General features: G+C 33.9%; 1 protein-coding gene across 2 annotated transcripts in view; it reads left to right on the top strand.

Moving 5' to 3' along the window:
* LOC106670192 (neuropeptide F receptor-like) overlaps positions 1-15144 on the top strand; it is a 381879-nt gene that overhangs the window by 248168 nt on the left and 118567 nt on the right. The window lies entirely within an intron of this gene.

Raw genomic sequence — 15144 nt, 5'->3', positions numbered from 1 at the left:
AAGTGGTAGAGCAGCGGCGTGTCAAGCCGAAGATCGTGGGTTCGAATCCCGCTCGTTCCATTGACTTTTTTATCTCAACTAAAAACCATAATTAATTGTTATATATTAATTGGTCAAGCGGACCACGAAATTAGTGAATTTAATGTTCCAGAATTTTTAAATTTACTGAAGCATGACTAAAACTAGTAAAACAAGTGTGAAGAAACGCGGTTGTACGATACAATAAATTGTCATATGTCTTTTTGAAACTGTCGACCTAAAAAGTTAGCGCGATTTCACAAGGGCCGGAAGTGTCAAGATTTCGAACAACACTTCCCAGTGTTTCTATTTTTAATTTCGTCCCGGTCGTCCGGTCGAAGTTTGCCAACTCATCGACATGCTTAATGCCGATATCTCGCGTGTTTTTATTTGCAATTACAATAGTTATTGTATTAATCAGGAAGACGGTTTCCGGCGAAATAAAACGTAATTTCACTGAAATATTTCGCCCAATGCTATATAGAATATTCTATTCGACGAGGGTCTTTGGTCAATTTTTTTAGGCTGTATGGTCGTTTATCAAACTCAGTCTCGTGAAGGACGGCCGACCAGGTTTCATACATTGCGGTTATGCTGTCACGCTCCTGAATCTGAAAGATGATGTTTTACTTCTATTTAGGTGCTCTTCACAACTGAAAGGAAATCCAGAACAAAATTAAGAAATGATTTTTAACCGACTGTCATTAGGATGTGCAAAGCATAATTTTAAGAGAAAAAGTGGTATCAGTCAGCAGCTTTATTAATAAAAGTATTTTATTACTTCTACTATATGTCTTTTTTCTTTAATATATATATACAAAGTTTACAAATCGGCAAAATATTACAGAGCAAGAAAGACGTTCCTCATGGTTTAAAACCGTTTGAAGGAATCTAGCACATAAACTTATATAACTAAAATCTCTCTTCTTAGTATTTACAAGTAATTATAATTAGTATTTACAAAAGGAATATATACTTCCTTCAAAAATTTCAGTAATGTAATAATAGAACATAATTATATAATAATAGCTGAAATATGATTGAAAATATGTACATCTCTTATTTATCATTATCTATAATTATTCAGAAATCGTGAGATGCGGTCTGGTGTGATGTAGGTTTCAGAAAAACATTTTCTTTATCGTGCCAACTCACTGGCACTCTTAACACGACACGCAAGAATGGCACAATTACACAGAAGACAAACACTTTGAGCCCTGAAGATGATCTTAATAAAGATCGAAACGTTGGCACGATAAAGAAAATGTTTTTCTGAAACCTACATCACACCAGACCGCATCTCACGATTTCTGAACTATCGATTAACAGTCACTAATCACCACACATTATCTATAATGCACATAACTCAATAATAAAATAAACTAAAGTAAAATAAATGGAAATAATAAAAGTTAAAATAAATAATAATGATGTAATTTATCTACCACAAGAGATAATAATAAAAAAGAAAACAAATAATAAACGTCGTAAACCAGTCATAACAATGTTTAAATCATTACTATCTGTTACTAAATTAAACGGTCTGTTGAAATGCGTATTCCATTTATTATAGTTTAACTATACTGGTTAGATATGCATAAAGAATTTATTTGTTTTAACAGTTAACATACCTATGTTTTTAATTTTACGAAAAGAAATATACCTTACTGCCACACTTCTTACATTAATGCCATATAGACGGCCTCCCGATGCTCTCCCAAATTTCGCCTCTTGCTGGTATCCATAATAGCTGGAAATCTTGAAAGGTTGATGATTTTCCTCTTGATCCTTAGCCTCTATGAAGGTCTCAAAGAGGAAAATAATTTCGAAGTTCTTGAGGTAGTTAAAAAAATTCTGTTAATTCTTTTAATCCTTCAAGCCATGAATATTGTACACCAATATATTCAAATCCGTGTCAACTGATGATTGCGATTTCTTTTTAGATGTATTTTTCCCTGCTGTGTCTGTGTTTGCTCTGGCATCCCCAGCACTGTTTCCCGAAGTACTAGGCGGCTTGGACATTAGTTCAATTTTTTGATTTCATGTAACATCTGGTTTGGTTCTTTTATGTTCCTTAAAGATTTTTGTGTTTAATTCATTTGCAGATGGGGTGAATTAGTTAATGGTCTTTTTCTAAGCTGATCGAACGTTTTATTGCCCTCTTTAGTGGAGGACTCTCTAATTATCAACTTATACTTTAAAATTGCAAATTTTCCTTCTCTTCGCGCAGCGATTAACGCCGGCTGTTTCAGCTACTTCTTTTGGTTAGTCTTCGCCTATCGATATATTCGTTCTTTTTAACTTGGAACTATTTTTTAGAATTTAGTGCGGAATTGTGTGAGTCCAATTAAAACCCGCCTGGCTTTGACCTTCTTGCTCTTACCAATTCTTCTCACAAAATCGTAATTGGAGAGTTTTAGGTTTAACTCCACCTTCTTATTTACAAAGTCACGAACAAAGGCTTCTTGTTTCCAATAATCACTGAATTCATCCTGCACCCCAAATATTATTAAATTTCGCTTTTTATTATCTATTTCCAAGTATCTCAATTTTGCGCTTACATTCTCGTATTTATTCTGGACATCTTGACTCTTTAATTTCCATAAGTGTCAAGTTACGATTCTTTCTATGTCAGTTTTTAATTCTTCCAAGAATTGAATTAAAAGTTAAACATTAATTGTCCTCGATCCATTTGTGTTTTTAGTATATTACGCCAAAGAAATAGTTAAATGGATTTATAGTTTTTAATGAGTAAATTAATCGTAAAGAGAATTCATTAAACAGACAATGTTCGTCTACTCAGCACGAAAAAACAAAAAACAAAAATAGGGATCGCTGGGTAGGATGTGTATTATTTCTAAACTCTAATAAAATTATTCAAATACTAAAAAAAGATGTTTCCTAAACATCCACACTGAAGTGTTTGATTTGGGTTTATATATGCTCAAATCTGTACATGTATGTACATATACACACATGTGCAAAGTTGAGCTATCACTTCTCTCACCTTAGGCTATCACTTGCAGCTTTTATAATTTACAATAAATTTCCGGCAGGTCCCAAGAATCACCCACGTCGGGTGTTAGCAGTCTGGGGACAGACCCCAGACTTACCGTCCAGTCTCCGAAGTTTGGGTATTTTGAACAGTCTGTTTCTAAATTGCGCCCTAACAATAAATAATATACAAATTATGTTTAATTTCGGTTAATTGGAATTGGTGAATATCAGTTATTTCGATGAACTAGATTATCGACCTGCTGGATACAAGAAGTCAGAGGGCGTGGGGTGTGCCGCGCACACGGAGGGAGAATTTAAACAATTATCGCTCCCTCCTGCCGCAAGTGTGTACACGGCGGAACTAAACGCCATATCCCTCGCACTGAGCACGATAAAAAATAAAAACAACAACTCTTTTTTGTTATGTACCGATTCGCTCAGTGCGGTCCAGAAGCTCAGGAGAAGAGCCTCCNTAAAAACGAATCTCTACGACGAGGGGAAACAAGGGCTACGGGAAACAATCGTTTTTTCTCCTAGTTAACATAAAATCCGCCACTAGGGCGATGTTCTACTTTCCCTCCTTTGTTTAGAAATCCTGTATTCATTTAGGAGGCCTGCAAAGACCGAAATGGATCCCAACCTATCAGTTTGTAGATTACAAGTATTTGGGGTGACACTGATATAAACTTTCTCGGTCAATAATCTCCTTTCCAAGTTCGACTCCCCGGCCAAAATTTTCGGGGAGTCGAACTTGAAAAAGTGATTATTGTTTAACGCATGGGTAGCAAGTCCAGATATCTTCTTTTTATTGTCCGAAGATCCTCTGAAAAGACATCAGTTATTTCATTAAATTTAAATTAAAAAATTTTTAAATTAAAAGCGAACCCCGGATAAATCGAAAAAAACGTAAGAAATACTAAAAATGCAGTCCAAAGTCTTCGGGTATAAAATTTGCAACGCATTTTGCAATTTCCATTAATTCGAATTATATGAAATTGCTTAGAACTAAGCATCCAAATATCCAAACAATTAGAGCATAGAGTAACGGTAGATGTGGCATGAACGCGGAATAATGAGAATATGAGATAACCAAAAAAGTTCTTTTTTTTATAAAACATAAGCATAAAATTTATTCATACATAAAATAAAAAGAGTTAAGAGAATCTCATTTGTTTTCACTACATTTCCAAAGAAATAAAAATCCCAATTGTTTTTGATGCCAAGATATTTCCAGTTCTTTTTAACAAAGCGATACCCTCACAGAAAATCTATTTGCTGAGTCCGATGTACTCTGAATAATAAAAATAAATAAGGTTTTGATATTTCATTAATTTCGGGGTAGGTATATTGTTTATCTTCATAGTATTTTCTTGGATCAGTTTTTAGTGTAGATACAGAGTCATGAACGTGGAGGGACAATGATTTAATTTGCTATCTTCGTTAAAACAGACCATTGGGCAAAGTAATGGACAAATGGTGTTCCTCCAAGGGAGCTCATGACAACCAGATTCTGCTTGTTTTCCCAAGAGTATGAAAGTAATTTTGTAAGAGCGGCTCTTCACTGCGCTTGTGATGTATGGGATTGAAAATCCAGTATGATGGAATGGAACAAATATCAATTTTTTTCTTTTGTCGAAGCAGCCCGTCTAATTTTGGCCGTTATCAGTTCGAAAAGGAAAAATTAAATTAGTGTTTGAAAGACGTCGTGACAACATTACTACAATGGCTAATTTTATAATCGGGACGAGGTTTGTAATCAAAGGCTGTTACACACCCGCTAGGCATATGGGGATTTATGGTGATGTATTATTATTATTATTATTATTATTATTAAATTCACTAGTTTTCGTGGTCCACTTGACCAAATAATGTCTTTCAATTAATTAATCTGTACTTAATGAACCTCGATCCACTCGGTCACTAACTTCCCACCACAACCCCACCTTTTGAATTTTCTCTCCTTTTTGCAATTTTTCAAATGTCGTGTAATCTATTTGATGCTCGGCGACAAATGAAATGGCCACGGAGAGCTTTATTGAAGATAAACTTCATTTAACTTAGTAAATTCGCTAGTTTCCGTGGTCCTCTTGGCCAAATAATGTCTTTCAATTAATTAATATGTATTTAAGGTATTGGTTGAAATAAAAAAGTCAGTGTCACAAGCGGGATTCGAACTCACGACCTTTGGCTACATACGCCGCTGCTCTACCTCTTGAGCTATCGTGACTTCGATCCACTCGGACTTCCCATTTCACATTTTTTTCTCAACCAATACCTTCAATACAAATTACTTAATTATTATTATTATTATTATTATTCACCAAAAAACACACAGTCAAATTGTCATTTGATGAACATCAGAAAAATTATAATAATTCTCAGAAACAAGTCTAAAACCGTTGGTAGTAATGAACGGTAAGAAATGTGGATGTTTTCGAAGACCTTAGTGAAATAGTTGAATTTTGGCCTCCAGGGACTCAAATATGATTTCCTTTATTACCAATTTATACTTTTAATTATTATTACACGCATTATCTAAAATAAAATGTTTCTGTATTCATGATTCCCTTTAAAGGAGCATTTCCTTAAGTGACCAGAGAGAGATCTTAGCGGTCAAGTGGGGCGGAGGCACATTAACGGAAAAGTTTGGAATGTTTTTTGAAAATAATTCCGATAGGATTGGAATAATACATTTACTAGGGTTTTATCAAAACCTAATATATTTATAAAAAAGAAATTTATGGGTAGGAAGAAGAGTGATTTAACATCATTCTATGTGAGAATATTCATTTACGACGAAAAATAAGATCAGCTTTGGCTGGAAGAAAATGGCCGAGAGAATCTTTTTTGCCAAAGTTATATTACGAACTCCCATTTTGTGGTGGCGGAAATGATGTCTGGCCGATGAAGCAGTCTTACATCGGACATTGGGATAGTTTCCACGTTTTTTATTAGTCATTGCTTATTGCCAATTTTAGGTTATCTAAAATATTCATCCTTCGTCATGGGTCTTTTATCTTCCTTTTGAGTCGGGCCCATGCACTAAAGATGGATGATCTCAGTAAAGATCGAAACGTTGGCCCGATAAAGAATTTTTTTTAACTTGCGTCTCACCAGACCGCATCTCACGATTTCCGAATAATCATTTGATTTAGCTTTGACATATGGCAATATTTGGCATTTTAGAGAAAGCTACTCGTTAGAAGCCGCCCTGGATTAATAATTTGATCTCTTATCCACATTATTTTCTGCACTCGACCGGGTAATTGTACAGCATTGAATAATTGTATTTGTTTGTTAGTACCATCTTGCAATTCGCTGTGAAAACGTTTGGAATAGGTTTTGATGAATGAAAAACACTTGACATGTGAAGATCTTTGTGAAGTGTGTTATTGTTTACACAAGAAAGGGCAGACAATTAGTCGTAAAACCTTTGATTCAAAACCTCGTTATCTTTGGACCAAATATTGGATGGTCCGTAAACTCGCACCCGCACATCCACATAAATTTGAGCAAGTTCGTATATGTCGAAAGTTTCGATTTTAATGGTAATTTTGATTGACGGTTCTAAAGGTAATAAATTTTAATTTAAATCCTTTGTTAAGTAAATGTCTGTTTAATGTGTGCGGATTACAACGTAGTGCCCGATCAAATTTAAGACTTAAATAGTTCACTTTGTCGGATCGACGAACAGGTGTATTGCGTAAATTCGCTAAAAGCTAATTCCTACTGGTATACTGCCTGTTAAAAAAGCGACAAGGGCACAGGGCCTGCAGTATTCGAGATGAACCCAAAGACCGAACTGACGGTAAATATGCTATAGTTTTCCAGTCTGAAATCATAGCGATCAAACACTGCGCCAGAGAAATAAAACGGCTAGGAATGTATTCCCGGAAGATGCCCATCTTTTCCACGGAAGTCAGGGCCACTAATGACCTGACCCTGGCATGGTCCCTGGGCACTTGAGAACGAAAAAGTTGACATGTTGGCCAAAGAGGGAGGCCAACATGGACTCTGTGGTTCCTGAACCTTAATGTGGCTTAGCATCCTGCCACAAAAGTCGATACATCTTAAGATGGAACCTTAATGAGTCCAAAACCTGGTGGAACAATACCACAGGTATGAGGCACACAAAGAGATTCATAGAAGAACCATCCGCAAAACTTACAAAAGAATTACTCGAAGGCAACCGCAACCGAACCAGAATTGGTTGGACTTCTGACAGGACATTGCCACATAACAAAGCACAGGCACCGGTTAGAAGTACAGACAGAAGAAACCCTGTGCACATACTGCTAGGAAAAGGAGGAGTACGCAGAACACATTCGATGTATCTGTGAAGGTCTATGTAGGTGCAGGTTCTTGCAACTAGGATAAGAAAAACCGCAAGCATGATCCTGCACTAAGGCGCCGCCAGCAAAGCTATAGAGGCTGATTAACAACCTGAACTTGTTGACCTGTGAGTTATAAAAAATACAGGGGAGCACAATAGATCTATTCAGGTTGAGATGCAGAAACCCATGCGGGCCTCTCTTTTATCCCTATCCCCTATTGCATAAGTAAATGCTAGGAAAGTCTCACGGCTAAGTGTAAAAGTGATGTCACTTCGGGGGATTAAACATCATTTTCCAAAGATTGCTCTATGTTTCAACTGTTGACATGTGGTTTTCTATCATAAGGAATAGACGACATATACCATGGCGGTGTCATCTGTATGTGGAAGTCATTTGTGGATATATGGCAAGTAAAAACTGTGTACAACAGCGGAGCGAGTATTGACCCTTGTGGAATACCTGCAAGCGCTTTCTTCATCTCAAAATTTACGATTCTTGGTTTTCTGCAAAAAATCTCTCCTTGAGATATATTTGTATAATCAGATAATAGGTATGGGGTAAAACTTGTTGTCATTTGTATTTTTGATTTATTTTGTCCCTCATGCTATAATTAGTTTGTGGTGATTAGTGACTGTTAGTCGATGATTATTCAGAAATCGTGAGATGCGGTCTGGTGTGATGTAGGTTTACCCGCAAGAATAACGCAGAAAACAAACACTTTGAGCCCTGAAGATGATCTCAATAAAGATCGAAACGTTGGCACTATAAAGAAAATATTTTTCAGAAATCTACATCACACCAGGCTATAATTAGTTGAAAACCTGAGAAACATCTAAAAACTCTCCAGTCGCGTAAAGTCGCTAGAGACCTGAGGTAATGTAATCAGTAATTGGGTGAAGTAAGTTAAGTGATGAGTAGTGGAATGATAAAAGACAAATTGACGACCTGGTAAAATGTTGATGAAGTAACATTATAGATGATTATTTGATTTTAGATTAGAAGGAATGGGGTACGGGCCTACTCAGGCTTTTAACCCCTCGTGTCCTGGTCGCCCGCCCTGTGTAATATATAGATTAGAAGGATAGATAGATTAGATTTAGAATTATTGTTAGATTTAATAATTTAGAAGGAACGGGGATTGGAAAATTTATTATTATATTGTACAAAAAGTATCTTCTTTACAGGCAGGCAGATACATAATAATGAATCGATCCTTAAAGTAAAAGAAAAAAATATAAATACTCCCATAGATACTTCCATTCAATTAAGTATGTTCAGCCTGGAGGACGAAGTGTAAAATAAAATGGCATTGAAATAAATCGGCTTTGATTAAGCCACCACGATTTTCAGACAAAAGTGCTCCAATATAAAAGATATTAATACTTTTTTTATTTAAATGGCTAAGAATTCAATTAGGGTATGTCTTAATTTATTTTGAAACCTTCTAAATGTAAGCTTTCCATGAATTTCCACCGTTGAACGATACCGTAATTGAAAACGAAGGTGCCTTAATTTATTAGGTTCATCAATGCCATATGCCTAGAAATGTGACCTCCTTTAGGATGAACAGATTTTTTTAAATACCAACAAAAATATTGACAAATATTAGGGCACAGTGTCTTTGGAAATTAAACCTACTGCACTAATTGTGCCTTGGTCAGGATATATTGTAAACTTTCTTTAGGATGGAAAGGAACAGAAGAATATTTTATAAAAGTAAAGTATTCTAAGCAAAAGAGACTGCATCTTAAAAATCTCATTGCGTACACGTGCTAGTTTTAATTGAAAAAAAAATGTATACAGGGTGAATTTACCTTCTGTTCTTCCATATTTTTCTCTTTTGGGGGAATTTTTGGGAAAAACCACGAAACAATTAAACTTTTATTTTTTTGACTTGTTTCTCACTGGCAAAAAATGTTCATTTAATTCTCCAGTTTAACGGGATATGAATAGGAGCTTAACTATTTCAAATGGCAAGATACTTATCTAATAATTAATTTTTATGTAAAGTTTTGGTTGAGTTAAAGAAGTCAGTGTCACAAGCGGGATTCGANTCTCAATAAAGATCGAAACGTTGGCACGATAAAGAAAATGTTTTTCTGAAACCTACATCACACCAGACCGCATCTCACGATTTCTGAATAATTATAATAATAAAACTGTCTATCATTATGAGAAGTTTTAAGTGTTAATAAATTTATTACGAAGATTGGAATAAACGTGCAAGAAGATTATATAGCTATAATATAAAAAATTCATAATGGATTGTTAGCAGTGGGTAGGAAAATTTAGAGAACAAGGGCCTAGAATATTTCCTAGGAAGCCTAATGGCCAAAGAATAATCCGCTAGTGACCAAGAGAAAAGAAATAAAATAGCCTGCATTAAAGTCCTAACCATCAATGGGACGTAAAATTTAATTAGTTGAAGTAACTGCAAATTGTTTCAAATTAGCAAGAGACTTGTAAGAACTAAAGATATAAAAAACTATTAAATAGTAAATAAATAAAGAAATAAATATATTGATTGTTGTATTCTATACCTATATAATTACAAGGCCAATTATCCCGCAATAACACGGAATATAAGAAATTAAACAAACTATAGGAAACAACTGTACAACTGCACTGAATTTACCGATTTTCACAAATTAAACACCTGCTGCATCGCATTATCAATCACTGTCATCAAAACCATCGCCCGTGTTGATGAATAGGCCCTGTTCCTGATGAATTGTTTTGACTTAAGAAGTTGGCCTGGAAGTCAGTTTTATTTAGATTAGAATAATTTGATTTATTTTAAAATGACAAAACCGTAGCCAGCGTAATGTATAGTTTATCATGATGAACACTGTCCAAACGGGCTGGTGAATGAAATTAAGCCTACTTAGACTTAGCCGGAAAATTTACATATTTTAATTGTTTAAGTTAACATATTCTTGAATGTATGTGTACCCTTGGACTATACACATAATTGTATTTATATGTTGCACTTTTGAGATTCTTTATATATATATTTATTTTATATTTCTTTAATTTCTCAATTTGGTCATCTTTTATCTGGAAACCCCATGAATATCGTAGCATGCTATAGTTCGAGATGTTGGGTAAAATACTTAAGGGGTATAAGACAATTTTGAATTTATTAAAACGTTCACCCAATAATTAATCCCGGATTTCACTTTAAAATTAGCATCAAAATTTAATGAAGAAGTCAAATATACGCTTAATATTTATACGTTCTTACGACTTCTATTTTTAAAAACATTTTTCATTTATTCCACCTCTACTTTTCTTTCTTACGTATGTAAAGTTCGTCTGTATATAACATAATGAATATTTTCTAGTGTATATTATACATAGTAATTATTCAGAAATCGTGAGATGCGGTCTGGTGCGATGTAGGTTTCAGAAAAACATTTCCTTTATCGTGCCAACGTTTCAATCTTTATTGAGATCATCTTCAGGGCCTGGGATTTACAAACATTGTTTAAATTTAACAAATATATGTAGGATGTGGAAAAAAGTGAATTTATATAATGCTAGAAATTTTAATGGCTGACATCTGGTAGCCATTACTATTTAACAGTTTTGATACCACTATAAACAAGAACTTTAAAAATTTTGAAAAATGGAGAATCTGACATAACGGATACAGACGACACATTGTCTATCATGTAAAATTAAATAATTCGCCAATACCAGTGGATAAAAATGTTAAATATCTTGGGATGTTTGTGGACACCAGATTTATTTAAAATGAGGAACATGTGGAAAAAAGGAACTGCGTATCTGCCAGTGTACCAGTGACGTGCAATACCCGAAATAATCGATACCACTACTCAAATATTCCATACCACTCAAGTATCACACAAAAATTATTCGATACTAACGAGTACTTACTCATATGAGTACTTTTTCGTTTATTCATAAATGATCGACTTACTATTGCGGACTTCGTTTAAAATATGCTCACGCGTTAAAATAATCAAAAAATAGCAGTTTTTCCATTTTTAAAAATTTTTCATACAGTGGGTACGTAGGTAAGAACAAGGAAAAACGGCCAACACATTTTAACATAATTGATATTTCAATTTTATCGTTATCGAGTTTTGAGAAAATTGATCAACGGGTGTTTTGTTTTCAAATGGTTGAAAAGATCCCGCAGTATTCATCAGAATTTACAAGATGCCAAGGATACGTTTTCTTAGTAAATTAATTATTCAGGAATCGTGAGATGCGGTCTGGTGTGATGTAGGTTTCAGACCAGGTTTTATCACACCAGACCGCATATCACGATTTCTGAATAATTATCGTCTAACGGTCACTAATCACCACACATTTCTTAGTAAAGTAACCTCATACCTTACTTTTGGGAGGAGACATAACGAAAAATCTATTTGAATATATTTTCCGATACTACGAAAAGTACTCGATACAGTACTTGTATCAAATGATAATATTCGATAAAGATAAAATTGCTCGGTATCGAAAGAAAATACTCGATACTTTAATCATATCGATTGGTATCGCACGTCACTAAGTGTACCTGGTTTATTAACAAACTGCTGTGGTAAACAACGTGAAAAGTGTTGTTAAGTCTTTGCCTGTTAGTTGTGTTGTGTCCAGCATGTACTTTACTACCATTTTTGTGTTATTTATTTATTGAAGTCCTGTACCTGCATCTAATAATGCGTTTAATACTTTTATTGTGTTGTGTAACGCCTGTTTTTTTTAAATATATTTTCCTCTAACTATTTTATGTTTAATGTACAATTTAAATAATGCTCTTTATTTTCAATTAATCCATATGTATTTAGCTGTCATAATTGGCCGTATTAATTATTTCAATTAATTATACATTTTACCTTAGATTAAGACCTTAGATTAAAAAGTGTAATTACATATATTTAATGCAGATTAGGTAAAAAAAAGGTCCAATAATGCACTGGAGCCAACTGAATAGAATTTTGTAAACAAATAATTGTAAATCGAAATTTATATGCAATAAAATCATACATCATAAAAATGCATATGAGCCACAATTCTATTTTCAGTGGGAAATTTCGGATGGCTAATTTCGATGAATACAAGCAAGTCTGATAAAATTAACCCTACATAGAAAATGAAGATTGAAAAGAAGATTGAAAAATCATTACCCACACATTCATTCATACGCCCCAGCACTATAAAATTCACCCTTGAAAATGAGATGGGCGGAAAAGTTCAAGTTATTTTTAGACCTGTTGTTGAAAGCGATGCAGAGGGCTTTTAAAAGACAAAATCGTACGAAAAAGCCACTCCCACAGACATGATGATAAATTTATCTTACAATCAAATCTACCATTTAAACTAATTAATAGATCCTTCATTCTCTGCCAAATTAATTTTTAATTACGTAATTTGAAGAAATTCAACTCAACAAATCCCAGCATATAGAATTTTTGTAATTTTATTTTCTATTTTTTTCTTTTGACTGGTTTTACATAATACAATTAATTAAGGTTTTTTGTTGAGATAAAAAAGTCAGTGTCACGAGCAGGATTCAAACCCACGATCTTCGGCTAGATACGCCGCTGCTCTACCACTTGAGCTATCGTGACCTCGATCCACTTAATTCAGCTAGTTATTTATAAATAATATAAATATTATATTATATATATATATAAAGGAGGGAAAATTCAAAAGGTGGGGTTGAGATGGGAAGTAAGTTAGTGTCCGAGTGGATCGAGGTCACGATAGCTCAAGTGGTAGAGCAGCGGCGTATCTAGCCGAAGATCTTGGGTTAGAATCCTGCTCGTGACACTGACTTTTTTTATCTCAACTAAAAACGTTAATTAATTGAAAGATGTTAATTGGTCAAACGTACCACAAAACTAGTGAATTTAATGAATTTTACATAATAAAGTTCAGAATCATATTTAACAAGATTTAATGCCTTTTACGCTTAACAGACATTTTCAATTCAGGTAATTTTTAAATGATATCGATGATATGAAAAAATGGCAGATACCTTAGCAAAGGATCTAGGATCATGTTTCTTGTGCTACTCCCGAATTCATTTATAAATAACTAGCTGAATTAACCGGCGTTGCTCAGGAGATAATAAAAGCTTTAATTTTATACATAATAATCGTAATTTTTTAACGAGGGTTCGTAACACAGAGGTTATATCAACCCTCGGGGTGCCGGTGTTTTTGAAAAAAAGCCCATTTGTAAGTATGTTAATCGTTGTTTTTTTATTTATGATAACTATAACGAAAAATTTTGCTAAAACTTATAGAATTTTATCATAAGTATTACTTTGGAATCAACTACATATATAATTTACATATTAAACGAATAGAGATTAAGGGAAAAATGGTTTAGTCCTATTGTGAAAGAAATGGATCCAATATTGCAGAAATAAGGTCTTCGGTACAAAATTTATAATTTCATGAATCTCTCGCCCTAATGTTGACACGCCTTGATCAGTGTAGATACATATGCGAGATAACATGAATTCTAGCGCAAAATAAATACAAATTGCCGGACTTACTTTTCTTTTGTGCTTTTGAAGTCCATTTGTGCAGGGCCGCTGGATTCGAACCCAGGACCTCTACCTTACAGTGATGAGCGCCGTGTCAACGCCTAAACCGCTGCGGCCTCTGATAATTGTAATTATTGTTGTATTCAACTTTAAGTGCAATGCTCTTGCATATACAACGTTTTTTGGAAATTCCGTTTGGCACATATAGAAACAAATTAGTTTGTTTTCCTACACGGGAGCAGCAGTGTACAACTTTCCATGAGGAAAACTTGGATTGTTCTATTTCAATTCATAAAATTGCTATTATTGACCTTCTGGTTTGTTCATCTTTATTGCATAAGCCGGTTTAACTGGAAAATGCAATCTTGCGGTACCATATGTGTTATTGAAAAATTGCTGCGACGATAACATTGTTTAATAATCTTTTGACAGCCAATCTGGTACCAGTTTGAAGATGGGGTAGGTCAATGTTTCTAAAAAGAATAGATAGGAACACCAATTTTTAGATTAATCATGTGTGGTGGCAACCAAGATAAATCAAATTAATTTACGAATTCGTTCGGATAATTTACTGCTTAACCTTGATCTGTAACAGAATCTATAAATATGTAAGTAGCTATTTCTTCTGGTAACATATGTTGTCTGTTGATATTAATGAAATTTACATGCAAATTTTTTCCATATATTACTGCACGATAACCATAAATGACTTTTCGAATTTGGTTTGATATCTGGAAATATACATTGGACCAATACTTCTTGTGAATGAACAATATTGTAAAACTCTAATTAATTAATAAGTAATTTAATGCAGCCTGTTTTTTTTTTCAATTGTAATTTTCCCATTTACATTATAAAATAATTTTATTGCAAAATGTGCAGAAGGATTGTTTGTAATTTAACACGCATGTTTTTCGTCGATGAAAATTTATTAAAATACCTTCACAAATATGATGCTTTTAAACACGCATTTAGTTCATCAACTGTTGTTGAACATGGAATAACTGGAGTCTGTCGAAAATCATCTGTTAATAATATTAGCGCACCGCCGAAGGAATTTAATAACCCTTTTATATAGTCTATAAACGCTCCTGGCACTAATAACTGTGAAATTTTCAGCTAAACCGGTTCAGTAGCTTTTGTGTCTATAGTCTACTCACATAAGAACATTACCTTTTATATTATAGATGCTTTACTCATTAAGCATATAAAAAATGTTCTACAAAAATTCAACCGTTTTCTTCGGCCTTTAAAAAAGAAAAAGAAGAA

This window comes from Cimex lectularius, unplaced genomic scaffold, assembly GCF_000648675.2.
Source record: "Cimex lectularius strain Harlan isolate CLEC.00 unplaced genomic scaffold, Clec_2.1 scaffold134, whole genome shotgun sequence".
NCBI classification, from domain to species: Eukaryota; Metazoa; Arthropoda; class Insecta; order Hemiptera; family Cimicidae; genus Cimex; species Cimex lectularius.
This window is presented reverse-complemented; position numbering and strand designations above follow the sequence as displayed.